Source organism: Siphateles boraxobius, unplaced genomic scaffold (genome assembly GCF_051911475.1).
Source record: "Siphateles boraxobius isolate OS27281-9 unplaced genomic scaffold, OSU_SipBor_1 7, whole genome shotgun sequence".
NCBI lineage: Eukaryota > Metazoa > Chordata > Actinopteri > Cypriniformes > Leuciscidae > Siphateles > Siphateles boraxobius.
The window spans coordinates 2187962-2206593 of NW_027509197.1; the positions used below are offsets into that span (position 1 = coordinate 2187962).

The 18632-nt window shown below is 43.5% G+C and overlaps 2 non-coding genes across 2 annotated transcripts; both read left to right on the forward strand.

Annotated features, from left to right (window-relative positions):
* The first annotated feature begins 17049 nt into the window (after nucleotides 1-17049).
* On the forward strand, nucleotides 17050-17131 carry trnas-uga (transfer RNA serine (anticodon UGA)). Its single transcript has one exon. It is a non-coding gene; the product is annotated as a tRNA-Ser (tRNA).
* A 124-nt stretch (nucleotides 17132-17255) lies between these two features.
* Nucleotides 17256-17337, forward strand: trnas-uga (transfer RNA serine (anticodon UGA)). Its single transcript has one exon. It is a non-coding gene; the product is annotated as a tRNA-Ser (tRNA).
* Nucleotides 17338-18632: the final 1295 nt, after the last annotated feature.

The window sequence follows — 18632 nt, forward strand, 5'->3', positions numbered from 1 at the left end:
TCGTGCCCGAGAGGTTAAGGCGATGCACATGATATCCTTTGGGGTTTCCCCTTGCAGGTTCGGACCCTGCCGACTATGTGTCTCTTTGTCTGCTTGCGACATCCAAGATCTTTGTATGAGCTGCTTTTTCTCTAACATGGAAAATTGGGCAACCCACATCTCTTTTCAAGCCTGAAGTGAGAAGGTTTTTGTGTAGGTAAAGACGTAGTTGAACTCCTTTTTGCCAACACAATATGTTAGCTGAGTGGATCCTCTGCTGTTCACAACGAAATTAATGGTTGGCCCCGGTGTTCTCTGCTCCTCACATCCAGAAACGGAAATAGCATGTGACTCACTATCAAGAGTAGTTGTGGCCGAGAGGTTAAGGCGATGCACTTGATATCCATTGGGGTTTCCCCGTGCAGGTTCGGACCCTGCCGACTACGTGTCTCTTTGTCTGCTTGCGACATCCAATATCTTTGTATGAGCTGCTTTTTCTCTAACATGGAAAATTGGGCAACCCACATCTCTTTTCAAGCCTGAATTTGCTGACAAGAGAGGCTGAAAGGGCAGGAGTGGAGATGGATTTAAGATTTCTGAAGGAGATTGTGCGTTTGTTCTTGGTCAAGATAGGGAGATCAATGTTCATGGTGATTGCCATATGGTCAGAGATGTTAAGGTTAGAGCTGGAGAGGTGAGGTATGGTGAGACCAGTCGAAAACAGACCAGATCCAGGATGTGACCACGGCTGTGGGTAGGAAAGTTGACATGTTGAGTGAAGTTGAACAGTGTAGCAGTTCCAGGAATTCAGTGGCAAATTTACAGTTAGTGTCGATGTGAATGTTGAAATCTCCCAGAAGCAGAACAGAAAGTGAGATGGCAGATAACAGTTAAAAAGTCAGAAAACTCAGAGAGAAAGGAGAGTTTCAGGTGATGTTGCTTTGTGATGGGTTGAGAAGACCGAGGAAGGGAGCGGAGATTAGATAGGCGCACGTGCCGTTTGTTGTGATGACGTTGTAAGGACTGGGCTAAGTGGGTGAATCTGAATAACTAAATACATCCTGCTAAAGACCAAAAATCTCTGAATGTAAATTAACCCAAACACACACACACACACACACACACACACATTCCCCCACCAGTGAAGACCACACTCAGGACAGAGCGTGGTGTCCGATTACAAGATATTTTATGACTGAGCGGAATGTCCCAAAGGAAGTGGATTCCAAAGCGAAAAGAAAATTATTTTCTTTAAAAGACATTTAACCAGATATATTCAATGTGTTTTTATGTGTGTCCATTTGCCCATGTCACATTGGAATGACTATGATTTTATCGTAGCTTAAAGTGAATTATAAATACCTTCATTATGCATTTTAAATATAACTGTCTATTCCCATAACTTGTACACATAGTTCTGGACACCTCCAGAATGCTTTCGGTGTGATCAATCAGAATACGTACAGTAATATCCAGTAAAATATAGTTTACTATGTTTTCCATCTTTGGAGTGAAAAGAGACCAAAACTAACATCACTGGTGTTCTTAGATAACAGCGTTTACGACCTAAAGGAATTTTCACAGAACTGTGGCTCTCTCTGACTTCTAACCAAGGAGGAGAAATGAATCCTGTATTCATATATATATATATATATATATATATATATATATATATATATATATATATATATGCTATTATATATCCACTTGAGAATTGTATGAACAATGTATCTAAGTTCCCTATTTCAGGGGTTCTCAAACATTTTGGAGCCAGGGACCCCTTACGGGGGAAAAATATTTCCAAGGACCCCCTCATATTTATAACAGTGACTGAGCCCAAAGTTAATGTGGGAGCGCTTAATGAAATGTTTTGACACAAATAGTCTTCACCCAGGGTCGTATGCAGGGTTTTCTAAATAGTGTACTGAGGTGCCAAAAGTGATCTTGCTAGGGGGTCCATAATTTCATCCTGGACACAGTATGCTTCTCTTGACCTGTAGCTGGGAGAGCGGGGAACAAAGTAATGCTTTTTGACTTTCTCAGTTTGTGTAAATTCACTTGGGGTTCAGAGTATTTATTTTTTCCCACATTAATTTCACACGTGTCTAGATCTTGTTTAGCCTACATCTTATCTCACACTTTATGACCGAATAACTGAAGCGTCATGCGGAAATGCGCATTTTGACATTGACGAGCGCTGGTAGTCTGCTGAAACCGCTCAGATGAGAAGGTCAGTTTATCATCGCGATGTTTAATATCCTTGCAGCGCCAAATTAGAGTTTATATTAGGCAATTATTTCAAAACTTTCATTATATAATAGGCTACACATTAAAAAAATTACAGAGGTCCAGACCTGCACGTATCAGCATCTTCACATGTGGAGAAATGAGATTGGAACAACAGCAAGTCGACGGTATAATGATTGACCGTCACTGCCTTCATAGTGCACAACAGACAAATTCAATTAAGCAGAACTTTTTATAAGTTCGGTGAGTATTTTATTTTGATAATGAATAGGTTTTGATGTAAAATTAGCAGTGCTAGAATTGACATAGCCTATTGTGCGCGCACGCGAGACGCCGGCGCGAACACTTGGATTGTTTCCTATGCAGTGGAAACAAAGGAATACTCTTATTTATGGTCATACAGATAAGAGTACATCATTCAAAACGGCAAAATGTCAATTTTTTATTTGTGTGTACATTAAAAATGACTACAAAATGTCATGCCTTTTAAAAATAAAAAAAACAACAGGATGCCGGTTCTGCCGTCTCTGTCTCCTTCTGGCGCGCGTGCCCAAAAAACTACCAAAACACAGCGAATACTTGACGCACAGGCATAAGAAATATAGATAGATTATCTATCTATAGAAACCTTTAAAAGCATACTTTTTTATTATTTGACATTAAATGCATTAGGCCGATAAGTCACTTTGGAATAAATAGCAAGTTTTCAGATGATAAAGAAAACATGACTTATAGTCATGGAAAAACGGTAGGCTGTTATAAATTATTTCGCGGACCCCCTGGCTATCGTTCACGGACCCCCAGGGGTCCGCGGACCCCACTTTGAGAACCACTGCCCTATTTCATGAGTTGCTTTTTTGTGGTTTGGTCTATGTTTCTCGACAACTCTAATGCGATAATGTTTTAAACTTTGCCAACTAATGTTTAACCAAATCCATTTGTGGCAAGTGTGGTCTCGATAAACTCCAATCTTCATTTCCCATTTGTTAATTGACATTACATTTTGCTAAACTTTGTGACACATTAGTATTATAAGAATTGTGAAGATTCTTCTCTTAAACACCCAATGAAACTAGAGATTTAAATGCATGGTTATACCACAAAGGGTCATAAAATCTCCCTCCAAAGGGACAGCTCCTGATTGGACCCTCTTCCAAAGAAGGCGGAAACGTCAGGTCTTCAAAAGGACTGAATACCAGTTTATCGCGCTCTTACTTCGCCTGTCCTTGTGTCATAATGTAACGTCTCGCCTCCGGGCGAGCTCTTCGCCTTTCTCTTATTTGTTTCTAGTCTAGTTTGTGTTTTTCAGTCTTAGATAAGTCTCCGTGTTTAATTCCAATCGACGTGTGAAAAGAACACCGCATGACATGTCTCTTCAGCAAATCCATCTACAAGGGACCTTTAAACGAGCGCGCGCTCGTTTTGAAGGAGAAACACGCGCACGTGACCACGTGGCGAGAGACGCACACACGCTTCTTCACCAGCCATGCAAAGATGTGACGTTAACCACGCGTGATTTCCCCGTAGAGATCTTTATTTCTTTTCTTTGTTAGTCAAAGTTTTGTTTTCCGTAGTCGACTCTGTTCACTTTCACAAAGTGAAACGAACTTAGCCGAACTATTTTCCTTTTGTAATGTTACCCCAAAGACTTGGAAACTCCGTTCAACACGCGCGCCAAGCAGCACCCAGTGACGCTTCCTAAAGGACTCCGCTCACACACGCGCAGAAATGCCGCGACACAGAGAGACCCAGAAACTTAAGTATATCTCTTTATAGAGCTTCTAAGAAGCATTAATATGATGTTTTCGTGTTGTTACAGACAGGGGACTGTCAGGGTAAATGTTGCCAATGCTCTCTCTCTCTCTCTCTCTCTCTCTCTCTCTCTCTCTCTCTCTCTCTCTCTCCCTCTTCCCCTCTCACACGTGTTTCCATTGTCCACACTCTATGCATTTCTCGTTCATCGATGCCTTATCGTGTTTTGTTGTTTATTATGTTTGTAAATACATATATCCCATGTAACCGTAGTAAATACATAAGTAGTTCTGCCTTATTAAATTCATTATATTCATTTGATTGATGTACTGCCTTTTTGCTCATTTTCAAGTCCCTTAAATGTCAAAAGATCTTATAGCAACAAGCTTACAAATTAAAGATACTTTAAAGAGTATGTGTTTATAGGGCAGGAAACCCAATTCTTGTGGCCACAGAATTGCTTTTCCTGAAATCCTATAAAGTAAGATGATATTGTGGATTCCCACAAATATTAGTCTGACAATTGAGCTAATTAATTTAGCCTGTTTTGTAAGACGTGGTCCGTCTAGTTAATTGCAATCAACTTGTGGTTAAGTGCAAGGATACACAGACATGCATGCAGGTAAAATGACATATCATCCCTTATCGGGAGTTTTATTAACATGTAAGACTGATCTAATCCAAACATGTATGAATAATTATTAATTACCAATTATTAATTATGATATGCAAATTCCCCACGGATTAGATCCGCCCCAGAGTCTTTACATAATTGGTGGAGAATGCGGGCACATTTTAAACTTGTTTTTGAGCAATTCAGTTTCAATCGTTGTCTATATTGTGATTTAATATTGTACGCGCGCCTCGAGTGAGGGAACTCAACGCAAACTCACTGGCTGACTGATTAAAGGCACAAAGCCAAATCCATTTCAGCACATTAACAGCTGCAAAATAATGTCTAACATTCCTTTTGCCATTTGTTAATAACTAAAAGTAAAACTACAGTTTCATACTATTAAATTTGTCCAACAAAAGACGAAGAAACCTCTTTTGAATTGTGACATTTTAATGTTAAACTCCCCTGTCCGAACGAGATTCTTCTGTCAGGGTGAAGACTAGATTTAGTGAAACGATGCTCTTTCACTATTCTAAAGAAAGGCCTGATATTATAATCATTAGATTAACGATGAACTTCTGGTTAAACATTGACGTAGCTACTCAATTGTAAAAAACCTAAAGCATATTTAATCATAAGTGCTATTTGATAATATGTCATGGGAGTCGAAAAACAGACGAATATTTCCTGTTGTATTTTGCACGACGCAGCGAAGCAATCCCGCCAGACGTGTTTGTTAAAATATAGCACCAAAAAAAATCCAAAACCTAAAAAAATTTTTAATCATAAGTGCTATTTGATGGTGCTAAATGTTATTTGGATCCGAACGACAGACGTATAATTCCTGTTGTCCATATTAGTGTGTGGAAGCGAAGAAATCCTTCCGTGCACATGTGTGTCGAATAGAAAAAACCCGCCGAGGTTTAAAATTCATAAGCGAACACGTGTGAATCATAGCACTAATTGTTGTATGTGGGAATCGAAAAACCGATGCCTAATTCCTGTTGTCCCTATGTGTGTGTGTGTAGAAAGAAATTCCTGCCACGCCGTTTTGTGAAATATAGCCGAAAAAAAAAAAAAAAAAACGCTGAGATTTTATTTTGGATAAGTGTGATCTTACAGAAAACAAAGCGTCTGCACGCTCAAATTTGAATCACACATGGAAGCAGGCTGGTTGTTATTCCGCTGACAAATGCTAGGCCTAAGTTCTTGACAGTTCTCGAATTACGCACCGCCCCCTGACTTTACCCTCCATGAGCGAAATAGCGCCATCTCGTCGACACTAGTAACGAGGTCGTCCTTTCCTAAACAATCTCTCTCATCACAATTTCAGATTTTTCCAGTGAATTTCTGAAATTGTGCTTCTAACTTTCAATGCATGTGCAAGTTCCAGTTTTACTGACATGATTTCACTCCTGACTGTGTACACTTATTTTGAATTTGGTTCAAACCACAGTTGAATTAAAAATTTAAAAGTAAGTAGTAGCAGTTTCAGATGACCACTTAGGAGGAATGCGCCCCTTGTGGCCTCGCCCCTCTACGTCAGCTCATCACTTAGTTCCTAACATCATTCTTTTCTGAAGTGGCTTTCTCCCAGTTGGTTTTATTTTGGTTATTATCATTGATACCTCACCGTAGTCGTGATCATCATCAAATATAATGCCAACCTTTAATTTCCTACACTTATTCAAATTTGGTCTGAAACAAACAAATTTCAAGATCAATTTGAATTCAGTCTCCTTTCCTGTTGGGAATGGTTTTATGGCTTTATTTCTATATTTCCTTTTTCAAATTATTTTTTATAATTTTGATTTGATACGTTACGTTATGTATTTGATACGTTATGACAACTGTATCCTTACTATTCTAGAAGTTACTTAACATCTATGCATACACTTGATTTGAATTGTATTTAAACCAGTTTGAATGCAATTTAAATCAAGTTCTCTGTCAGCCAGGTTGACCACTAAGAGGAAGTGGCCCAAGACCACTAAGAGGAAGTGGCCCAAACCCTTTGTGGCCCAAACGCGCCACTACAGCTTGCTTCCTCCTGTGCTCTTCCTGCTGCACTTAATCTCTTCTCTGAATGGAGGCTAGGTTGTTCTGATAATTAACATTGTCATAATTCCCTTTTTGTTTGAACCATAATTTTAGTAAAGCCGTTGCCTTTGATGATTTTTCTACAAAAAAATAGACACTCAATTTGATTTAGATAGAGAGAGCTTTAATTCACGTTGAGGTTCACTTGTCCTTCATCCTGTTTTGTGTTTGTAGGTAGAAATTTCTCTCGTGCTGTGGTGATTTGACAGTCATCTCTGCTTGGGGTCCAGCAAGCTGGTTCGTCTGACCTGCGTCACCAGCGCTGACTGAGCACGAGTCTCGGACTTTCCTGTATTTCTCCGTTGGTGCGGCCCGCAACACGACATCACCAATTTGGCACTGCCGGTTGTGTTCAAGGCCGAGTTGGGTGAGGGCACAGATCGGTACAGATATGCGGAAGGGCCCGGGACACTGCTGTCAAGTGTTTGGGGACGACAGAAAGACCAACCACAATGCTGACTCCAACCCGAATGACCTCAGTTCACCCCAGGGAAACTAGAAAAGGTATTAAATCCATCACTTAGTATTGGCCACAGAATCTAGAGATTCCCTCGGTCATTGAAGTGTCTGGCTCCCTCCTACTCTCCTAGCCACAAACCGCAGGCTTAGGCCTCCTCTTCCCCTGTAACACTTCCTGTGTACTATTAACGCCATTTCATTACAGACCTTTCCATCTTGGATGGTTGCATGTTACTTCAAACTTTGCTATTTTGCCATTGCTCTTTTCTGTTGTGCTCTGTTCCTTTCAGTTCACCTAGAGACAGAACCTATCTGAGACAACAAGGAACGCTGAATAATAGTTTGACAACCAAGCCGTTAGCATCAACAGGTGACCCCTAAGCTACCGCCCCGTTAAAAATCTTTATTCAGGCCCAAGCTGACCTACCCAAATTGTCCCACCAAATGATTTAACTGTCGGCATCAGTTAACCAAAATTTTCATACGCAGCATAGCCCGTATTATAGCTTGTTAAACGTAGAACGAACCTGCATACAGATACAGATACAGATAGCTTTATTAATCCCCAAGGGGCAATTCAGTTCCATTGGTCTCTCTGTGTGTGTGTTGTGTTCCTCTCGCCCACAGTGAAGCCAGTATGTTCCGGTCCTACAGTCCCACAACCCGCTGGGACAACCTGGAGACATGGCTGAGATTCATGACACCTCCATTCCTGACCAAGGTCGCCAGTGACTCATAGCCCCGAGCCAAGAGCATCGCAGACGTGGACAGGCTGATGGCGCACAAACCAAGCCAAAGCTCCCACGACAAAGACCGGTCAGACACGTCAACCTCACTTGCCAGCTCATCGCACAAGCACGTCTCTACGAAAGGAGCTGCATCGCCCTGGAGCACGAAGTTGCAACGCTAAGGATGCAAGCCGAGGATGACAACGACCCCGAGCTACAGAAGGAAGTGGAAAGACTTCAAACTGCCCTATCTGATCTTCATCTGCACATAGACCAAAGAGTGCAGTCAGAGAAAAGAACCAGAGAGGAACTCAACGAGAAACTCCGACAAAAGTGAAGCCCCTTGCAAAGAGCAGAGACTGAACTTAAAGAGACTCGAAAGCCACGGCCTGCGAAAGAAACTCGCAAGAGGCCCGTGCTACCATCCACAAGCTCGTTCAGCAGAGACAAGATCTCGAACACGAACTTGACACCGTTCACACAGAGTTGAAACCCTCTTATAGACTGCAGAAGGACCGGGAAGGGGAAACGCACACCACAAAGTTTCCCTGACCAGCCAGTCCGCACCTTTCAGCAAAGAACCCAGAGCTGTACAAGGGGGTGAAAGCCCACTGTTCAAAACATCACCAGCCAGCCCACAAGAACCCCCGTCAGCAGCGAGGGGGGAAGAGCCTTTCCAGGAGAGCCCCGGCCACTAACCACGGCATGGCTCCCAAAAGACTTAACAAGCTGGCCAGAAACATCCCTATGTTCACTCCGAACCTTGCAGGAGGCAACAACGTGCACGGCACCCGCATGACATTGACTTTTACTTACAAACTGTTACCAACGTCACCGCGTGGGACAGATTGTACCTGCTCAGAATCACGTCCAGTCGTGATGCGCGCAGCTTCCTCGACCGTCAACCAGAGACAGTCAAGTCGGACTACCAGCCGCTGCGGCAGGCCTTCACTAAAGAATTATCTGATCCAGAATCAGACCAAAGACTAATCACAGCCATGGACCTCAATCAGTCCGGCATGGAGGATGATTTCAACTTCAGAACTTTGTCTCTCCGTAATCTGCACCCCACAGTGAGTCATCATCTAGACATCCTGGCCTGACCACATAGCATGACTACTCAACAGCTAAAAGAAGCTTACACAAAGCAAAAGACTGTGTCCGAAAAGACTTTGAAAAATCCCACAATCTACTCTGTCTCTGAGCCCTACTCAGAGCTGCCTCTAGAGGGCGCCCCACAACACCATAGCCCTGTTTACAGAGAGTCAAGACCATTCCAGGCCAACAGAGGGCAGTACTACTGCGATGGTGCTCGTCCAAGACACCAGAGCGAGGGCTTTGACAGATTCTGGGACCTGCAACAACCACCCGACCACCCAAAAGGTGGAGCCACATGGGAAACCGACCAATGGCCCAGAAAGAGCCGAGCCCCATCGACCAGACCATCAAGCCCAGACAGCCCAGAGTGGAACCCCTCTTGACATGCCACTGGTAAGCACAAGTCTGAACCCACATCAGAAAAAAAAAACAGTGCTGCCACATCTGAGACATCTGAGACCCATAAGTCGCTGAAAGAGCTTCTTCACAAAAGACTTTCCAAGGGAGACAAGAGGGACGAGACAGACATCCTATGTCTAAGCGTAAGACCTGAACCAGGCAACCAGAACACTGCTCGTCAGCCTCAGAGCACAGAGCTAACTGTCACATCACAAAATGACAGCATCACCCAGCCACCACAGCTGACAGCTGCCCAGCCTGAGCAAGACGGCACAAGTTCCCATGTTTTGGCTACCTGCCTCCGCAGCAAACCACATGAGACCGGCCCTAACCGCCCATCGATCACCACACCAGCCCCTACGCTAAGACTCCTGGGGAACCTGATCGAAAAGGGGGGTGGCCCGGAAACTCTACCTAGCCATCACTTTGGAAAATGAGGTGAGCCTGGAAGCCCTGGTAGACACCGCCTCAGACCTCACTTTAATGTCAGCTCAGCCCTTTGAAAGACTCGGCACTAAAGCTAAGAGCAAAGATCAAACTCTTATACCCCAAACGTGACAGCTGAACGTGCAGTCGTACAGCCAGACTCCGAGGTCACAGAGTTCCCAGGAACTCCAGCAGCCATCCATGGGTACACAGCCTCAGCCACAAGTCAAGATTCAAGTTCGCTACCCTGCACCTTCCAGCTCGCCAAAGACCAAGAAATGCTGCTCAACGATGCGTGACCTAATGCAGAAGGCCTCTAACACAGAAGGCCTCCTCAGAAAGAATTCCTAAAAGCCCAATGATTTTGAACTGCAAAACCAGAAGACACTGCACGAACACAGTGCCCGACTCTGCTAAAAAGGTCCCTGATCAGCATAGGACATAGAACTTGTAAAAGTAGATGAAAATGTGTGCTCAAAGAGTTGCAAAACTCTGCATTCGTAAAATTAGAATTTTACTGATTTAAAAGAATCTTAAATGGACATGTAAATCTGAACGGCCAACAGACTATGAACGACTCTTTTGAAACAAACAGTTTCTAGATGCTGGTTGAATTGGCACTGCTAAACATTAGTTTCCATGACAATGAAGGGTTACAGGAAACACTAGCTCCAAATAAGGCATACGTCACCTTGACGCCATAGTGTAGGAAAACCACCTGAGTTTAAACTACTGTAAACCTACAGGTGTGCATTTGATCATTGCGATCCAAACGGAACACAACATGCGATAAGCATTTTGATTACTGGTTGCTGGCTTGTCTAAATGCAGATAAAACAATAGCTGGAATTGACATCTCTACTGTAAGTGAAAGAGTCTTAGATTTCCAACTAATATAAGTAAGTTCAGCAGTAAAGCGTAAGTCTTTTTGACAAAAAAAAAATCTCATCTCAGCAGCTTGTAAACTGTACCGATATCTATCCTGCTTTGGTTAAAGAAAACCAAATTGCAGTATTGCTAAACCTGTTTCTGACAAAGAAAGCTCAGGACAGTGTTATATATACGTAGACCTGGGTGATGCTCCCCTTTCTACAATGTAAAGGCCTTACAAATTATTGTTAGATTGATGTAATTCACCTAAAAATTTTAGCTGCATCTACAAGCAGAGAGCTACCTAGCGATCAAAACTGTTCACTCGCTGAAGAGCCAGCATTTATGCATGAGAGGGACGTAACTATATAGGCTTAGACAAGCTTTGACTTACAGCAAATCTATTTCCTTACTCTGTAAACAAATAGAATAAGTTGTGTAAAGTAAAGAGAAGAGTTCCATGAGTAAAATTAGCAAATGCCAAAACACATTTGCATTTTACTAAATGTAACATCAAGTTCTTGAAAGACTTAAAGTATAGGCGCCCCCTTTTAACCCGTTTAAACATGCATAACTCAGTAAAATGTGCAGACATTCTTCAGGTACTGTTGAATTGTTCTGACATGCTCTGGTTCCCATGACAACAACTGGTCACAGGAAGTGCTAACTTGTGATGTCACTTTGTAAACAAACCAGCCTAGGTGGCTAAGCTAACCTAACCTAGCGTCCATCCAGCTTAGGCTAAGCTAACCTAACCTAGCATTCATCCAGCTTAGGCTAAGCTAAATAATAACTTCTACAGTTAGCAGTTAGCACCATTCACTTGAAGCCTTAATTACAGCTTTTGTTTACACAGTGCAAAGTATTCTAGAATACTTTCTTTAACCCCAGTTATGGTTTCTAATTCTTCACTTTCCGTACTTTCAATTCTTCTCAGCTAAATTTCACCTTCACTAGTTAGGCGTAGTCCTGGCTGAGCGCTGTAGGCAAAATTTGCAGATTCCCTGTCAATTAAACTTAAGTTTAACTACATGTAAACTGTGTAGCTAGAGAAGTATCTGTATAGTAATGAGAATTTTCATCAGCATGTTGACTAAACCTTTGAAGGGACACACAGAGTGGTCTTGAACACGCAACCCCTGTAACCCACCATGGAGTGTTGGTCCAAGCAAATTCAAAGTTTAGTCACTAGTGCTACTGACTATTCTCACATTCAGATCATTCCCGCTGTTTTGACCACTCACCTACGTTTTATTTTTATTTTTACTTTAATAATAATAGCAGTCAGCTATTACCTTGTCTTTTCGGTCATCTATATGATTCAATTCCATTTCCTCTCTTGTTGGAATGTGGTTCCATTTCCCATAGGGCCCAGAAAGGAAACAGAGACACCTTTATTTGTGATTTTGTTTATTTTCAACAAGTGCACTCATTTTTATGACCCTGCAACACAAGTAATTTCAACGATTACTAGGGCATAACTATAGTCCTGAGGATTGATAATAAGCATAATTTGAATAGGAAAGCTGTCCTTTTTCCCCCTATCATTCACTTCGTCAAGCCGTAGTGAACCACTACGAAAGTCCAGAGAAATAATTTAGTCATAAGAACCATCTTAAGTCATTTATTTAATCTCGGATAGGCCCTTTCCAGGAAATACTATCAGAACCAATATAAGTCTTAGCCTCCTAACATCCACAGCTAAGATAAGGATACAAGACACACTTCACTAGCTAGCTACACGTGAAACGCATAGCTTTATGCTACATTCCTAGCGAACCCATTAAACCTTGGTTCTGAACTTTTAGAGGTCATGCATTTGTCTCACCACAAGTGCGACAAAATGTCACAGAGCCTCTGCTTAACCTGACCTTAACGTTCCAGCTTACCAAAGACTATGACAAACAATGGACACTATGAGAACCCACCTCTCATACCCCTCCAACCACCCACGAACGCCGTCTGCACCCACCGACAACCAATGCCCCAGACAACCGACGTCAACCGGCACATGCTGCGTGCACAAGACAACATTCAGCGTTCTGCGCCTGATGCCATCACTGCGCCACAGCTTGTGGTGCACAGTGCAAAAGGGGGGTCATGCCAATGTATGCCCATGACGCACCATGTGCTGCACACCGCAGCACCAGAGACACTTGCAAGACACCGAACCAAGTGGCATACCGGCGTCCTCAAAAGCGGAAAGACTGTCCTAGCCAACCAAGGACGACACTCGCTGAAATTTTTCCTCCCTTTCTCTTTCTCTCTCCCTTTCACTTTTACCAGGATGCTGCTGTGCCTCCAGCCAACCAGAGGGCAGGCGCAATCGGACATCTCACCAGGTCCGGCATCAGGCATCGTCCTAAGGGAACAACCAGGACTCCTTTTCTGCCGGACCCGCACTCAGAAAGTGTATGTGCCACCTGATCCTCGCAACGCCTACAGAACACAATACAGCTGGGTAGGGGCCGATGGACAGAAGACGCCCTCACTCACGCTGAGGCCGATGTCGAGCACATGCTCAACGAACTTGAGAAAATGACTATCACACAAGCGGAGTTAGGTGGACACAACCACCGCTCCAAACAGTTCCGGGGAGCTTTGCCCGGAGCCGCCGCCACTCTGTTTAACACTTGTATGTCCAGTGTGAATACAGTGAACCTAGCCACCGTGAGGCGGCATGCAGCCCGAAATCCAGACCGAGATTCCACAGATAAAAGAGCAACTCGCAACACAGAGTGCATCCCTGCAGACCATCGACAAGACACTAAAGGGGATTGTGGTAATTTTCAACACTCACAGCGTTCTGCTGACCCAGACAGTGAACTCCATGAAACAGCTGTTTACTGTCTTCCAGAATGACTTTGCTCAAACTCAGCTGGTAACAGCCCTGATGACAGACACGCTGCTGGAGGTGAACTCCTCCATTGACAGCCTAGCCATGGGTAGAATTCCACCGCACCTGATACCCTTAAGCCTTGTGCAAACCGTGCTGGCTTCCGCCATCACCACGCCAACTGACTCTCTACAAATACACCTTGCCCACTCGCTGGGTAGGGCCATCCCACTCTGTGTCGACCACAAGCAGAGAAAAGGGGGCTTTCTCCTGAACTTACCCATCACAGTCAAGCCGAATCCACCGGCTCAAGAACATTGGCAATGTCAGATTCTGAAAGGTAACACTCACATCAAGATCCGCACGCCGTACGTGATTGACTTGCACGACAGCGACACTAAGCTGTCCCCAGCTCCGAATCCACACATGTGCACACTGACCAAAGACATTCACTATCTCTGCCCTAACAAACCCTTCCTCAGAGACAACACTGACGGAATCTGCGGGCTGCAGATCAGCGACACCCGCTGCCCTGCCGAAGCTAAGCCTCGCACTCAAGTCATCAAGCCCCAAGCAGAAATTGTAAGTGGCAGGTGGCTCATTAACACTCCTGTGCGCACAGCTGCACTCACTTACGACCAGAATGACACTGACACCTGTGTCACCTCGCTCCACCAGAGCAGGTGAATTCAAGTACCGAAAGGTGCCATCCTTCACCGTGACAACCTGGCATGGTACCATCTTCCAAGCAAAGACCACAAATTAGAACTGGAAATCCCATCCTTCTCCAGTAACCACACTTTCACCCTAACTCCAGAACAGGAGTTGTGGTTTGCGAAAGGGGGGGGGGTCCCAGCTAATTGACATTTATCCTATCGACACAGCCCTCCAAGCTTTGTCTCAACTGCCCTACTTAACCACCACACCTGCTGTCCAATCCTGGATTGCGGCCGACCCTAAGCTGGGTACCTCTATCAACCACACCCAGACGCTCGACAGTCATCCTGCGCAAGAGGCTCAACGAGGTGCGAACATCTACAGCCAAGCCCACGGGACCCTCAGGAAGAGGGTACCACTCTGGAGGCTGCGTCGAACTTAATCAAGCTGAGCCCTCAGCCTCAGCCTGAGAGCACCTGCTACCCGATCATCATGATTCACCTGTCATCCGTCCATTGTGATGATTGTTGTCCGATTAAGTCCACACAGGGACTTCATAAGACAAAAAGGGGGACTTTAAGGACTGGGCTAAGTGGGTGAATCTGAATAACTAAATACATCCTGATAAAGACCAAAAATCTCTGAATGTAAATTAACCCAAACACACACACACACACACATTCCCCCAACAGTGAAGACCACACTCAGGACAGAGCGTGGTGTCCGATTACAAGACATTTTATGACTGATCGGAATGTCCCAAAGGAAGTGGATTCCAAAGCGAAAAGAAACTTCTTTTCTTTAAAAGACATTTAACCAGATATGTTCAATGTGTTTTTATGTGTGTCCATTTGCCCATGTCACATTGGAATGACTATGATTTTATCGTAGCTTAAAGTGAATTATAAATACCTTCATTATGCATTTTAAATATAACTGTCTATTCCCATAACTTGTACACATAGTTCTGGACACCTCCAGAATGCTTTCGGTGTGATCAATCAGAATACGTACAGTAATATCCAGTAAAATATAGTTTACTATGTTTTCCATCTTTGGAGTGAAAAGAGACCAAAACTAACATCACTGGTGTTCTTAGATAACAGCGTTTACGACCCAAAGGAATGTTCACAGAACTGTGGCTCTCTCTGAATTCTAACCAAGGAGGAGTAATGAATCCTGTATTCATATATATATATATATATATATATATATATATGCTTTTATATATCCACTTGAGAATTTTATGAACAATGTATCTAATTTCCCTATTTCATGAGTTGCCTTTTTGTGGTTTGGTCTATGTTTCTCGACAACTCTAATGCGATAATGTTTTAAACTTTGCCAACTAATGTTTAACCAAATCCATTTGTGGCAAGTTTGGTCTCGATAAACTCCAATCTTCATTCCCCATTTGTTAATTGACATTACATTTTGCTAAACTTTGTGACACATTAGTATTATAAGAATTGTGAAGATTCTTCTCTTAAACACCCAATGAAACTAGAGATTTAAATGCCTGGTTATACCACAAAGGGTCATAAAATCTCCCTCCAAAGGGACAGCTCCTGATTGGACCCTCTTCCAAAGAAGGCGGAAACGTCAGGTCTTCAAAAGGACTGAATACCAGTTTATCGCGCTCTTACTTCGCCTGTCCTTGTGTCATAATGTAACGTCTCGCCTCCGGGCGAGCTCTTCGCCTTTCTCTTATTTGTGTCTAGTTTGTGTTTTTCAGTCTTAGATAAGTCTCCGTGTTTAATTCCAATCGCCGTGTGAAAAGAACACCGCGTGACATGTCTCTTCAGCAAATCCATCTACAAGGGACCTTTAAACGAGCGCGCGCTCGTTTTGAAGGAGGAACACGCGCACGTGACCACGTGGCGAGAGACGCACACACGCTTCTTCACCAGCCATGCAAAGATGTGACGTTAACTCCGCGTGATTTCCCCGTAGAGATCTTTATTTCTTTTCTTTGTTCTTTGGCAACCCACATCTCTTTTCTAGCTTGAAGTGAGCAGATTTTTTGTGTAGGTGAAGACATTGTTGAACTCCTTATTGCCATCACAATATATTAGCTGAGTGGATCCTCTGCTGCTCACATCAAAATAATGGTTGGCCCCGGTGATCTCTGCTGCTCATATCCGGAAAGAAAATAGCATGTGACTCACTCACAGTGTAGTCGTGCCAGAGAGGTTAAGGCGATGCACATGATATCCATTGGGGTTTCCCCGTGCAGGTTCGGACCCTGCCGACTACGTGTCTCTTTGTCTGCTTGCGACATCCAAGATCTTTGTATGAGCTGCTTTTTCTCTAACATGGAAAATTGGGCAACCCACATCTCTTTTCAAGCCTGAAGTGAGAAGGTTTTTGTGTAGGTGAAGACGTAGTTGAACTCCTTTTTGCCAACACAATAACTTAGTTGAGTGGATCCTCTGCTGCTCACATCGACATTAATGCTTGGCCCCGGTGTTCTCTGCTGCTCACATCCAGAAAAGAAAATAGCATGTGACTCACTCACAGTGTAGTTGTGGCAGAGAGGTTAAGGCGATGGAGTCAAAATCCATTGGGGTTTCCCTGCACAGGGTCGAACCCTGCCAAGTACGTGGCTCTTTGTCTGCTTGCGACAGGAATTGTTACATCCAAGATCTTTGTACGAGCTGCTTTTTTTCTCTAACATGAAACATTGGGCAACCCACACGTCTTTTCAAGCCTGAAGTGAGAAGGTATTTGTGTAGGTGAAGACGTAGTTGAACTCCTTTTTGCCAACACAATATGTTAGCTGAGTGGATCCTCTGCTGCTTACATCAACATTTATGGTTGGCCCCGGTGTTCTCTGCTGCTCACATCCAGAAACGGAAATAGCATGTGACTCACTATCAAGAGTAGTCGTGGCCGAGAGGTTAAGGCGATGGACTTGAAATCCATTGGGGTCTCCCCGCGCAGGTTCGAACCCTGCCGACTACGTGGCTCCTTGTCTCTTTGCGAGAGGAATTGTGACATCCTTTGTACGAGCTCCTTTATTCTCTAACATGGAAAATTGGCCAAGCCAAATCTCTTTTCAAGCTTGAAGTGAGCAGGTTTTTCAAGAGTAGTCGTGGCCGAGAGGTTAAGGCGATGGACTTGAAATCCATTGGGGTCTCCCGGCGCAGGTTCAAACCCTGCCGACTACGTGAAGCACTGTATTGTCATCGGGTCACGGCGAAGGTCCTTTGCCAGATCTGGAACCGGCAGGCTGTGGGAAAACCTTGGGATAAACAAAGACACAAAAATTAGCTTAGATGCCATTTTTCTTATGATGTAACGAGTACAACAGGATTTAACATCCACATTGATGGTTGTCCTCTGCTGCACACATCCAGAAAATAAAATAGCATGTGACTCACTCACAGTGTAGTCGTGGCCGAGAGGTTAAGGCGATGCACTTTATATCCATTGGGGTTTCCCCTTGCAGGTTCGGACCCTGCCGACTATGTGTCTCTTTGTCTGCTTGTGACATCCAAGATCTTTGTATGAGCTTCTTTTTCTCTAGCATGGAAAATTGGGCAACACACATCTCTTTTCAAGCCTGAAGTGAGAAGGTATTTGTGTAGGTGAAGACGTAGTTGAACTCCTTTTTGCCTTTTTGAATTGTGACATCCAGGATCTTTGTATGAGCTGCTTTTTTTTCTAAGACAGAAATTGGCCTCATTTCAAGCCTGAAGTAAGCATTGTTTAAGGAGGATTAACACTTTAAGGTAAGTTCTGTTCAAATCCCTGTTTGGGTGAAAAAATATGACAGTTTGTTGCATACATTCCCTAATCACTTGTTGTCCTCTTCCCAGCCTTTGAGGGAGGTGTTCATCCTCTGCTGCTCACATCCAAGTCAAGTCAAGTCAAGTCATCCCCATTTATATAGCGCTTTTAACAATGTAGATTGTTTCAAAGCAGCTTTTTACAGAGATAAACATATAATTTAAGGTAACAGAGATTGGTTTGGTTTCATAGTGGTTCTTGAATAATGTTATTTCAAGCTAAAGTTAGTTTAGATTGATTCACTTCGAAATGGTCATTTGTTAATAAATTAGGGGCCGCTAAGATGACACCGTTCTCTCTAAACAGACTTTAAACACGAACCTGTGATAAACATCTTTGTCTGCTTGCGACAGGAAATGTGACATCCAAGATCTTTGTACGAGCTGCTTTTTTTTCTCTAACATGGAACATTGGGCAACCCACACCTTAACAGAATCTGGTATTTCAGATCACTTCCCTATTAGATTTGAGATCAGTGTTATACCACCCGCTAGTAAACCTGTCTCCTCAGCCTCTAGACGCCGCCTCATCACACCCTCTTTAGGTGTAGAGTTCGCTTCGGCGTTTATGGGCTCACAGTTTCATGCAATGAATGGTCTGGTCTCTCCTTTCTCCCCAGATAATGTTCTCTCTGCGTTTCATTCCACAAGCACTGAAATTTTAGACTCTATTG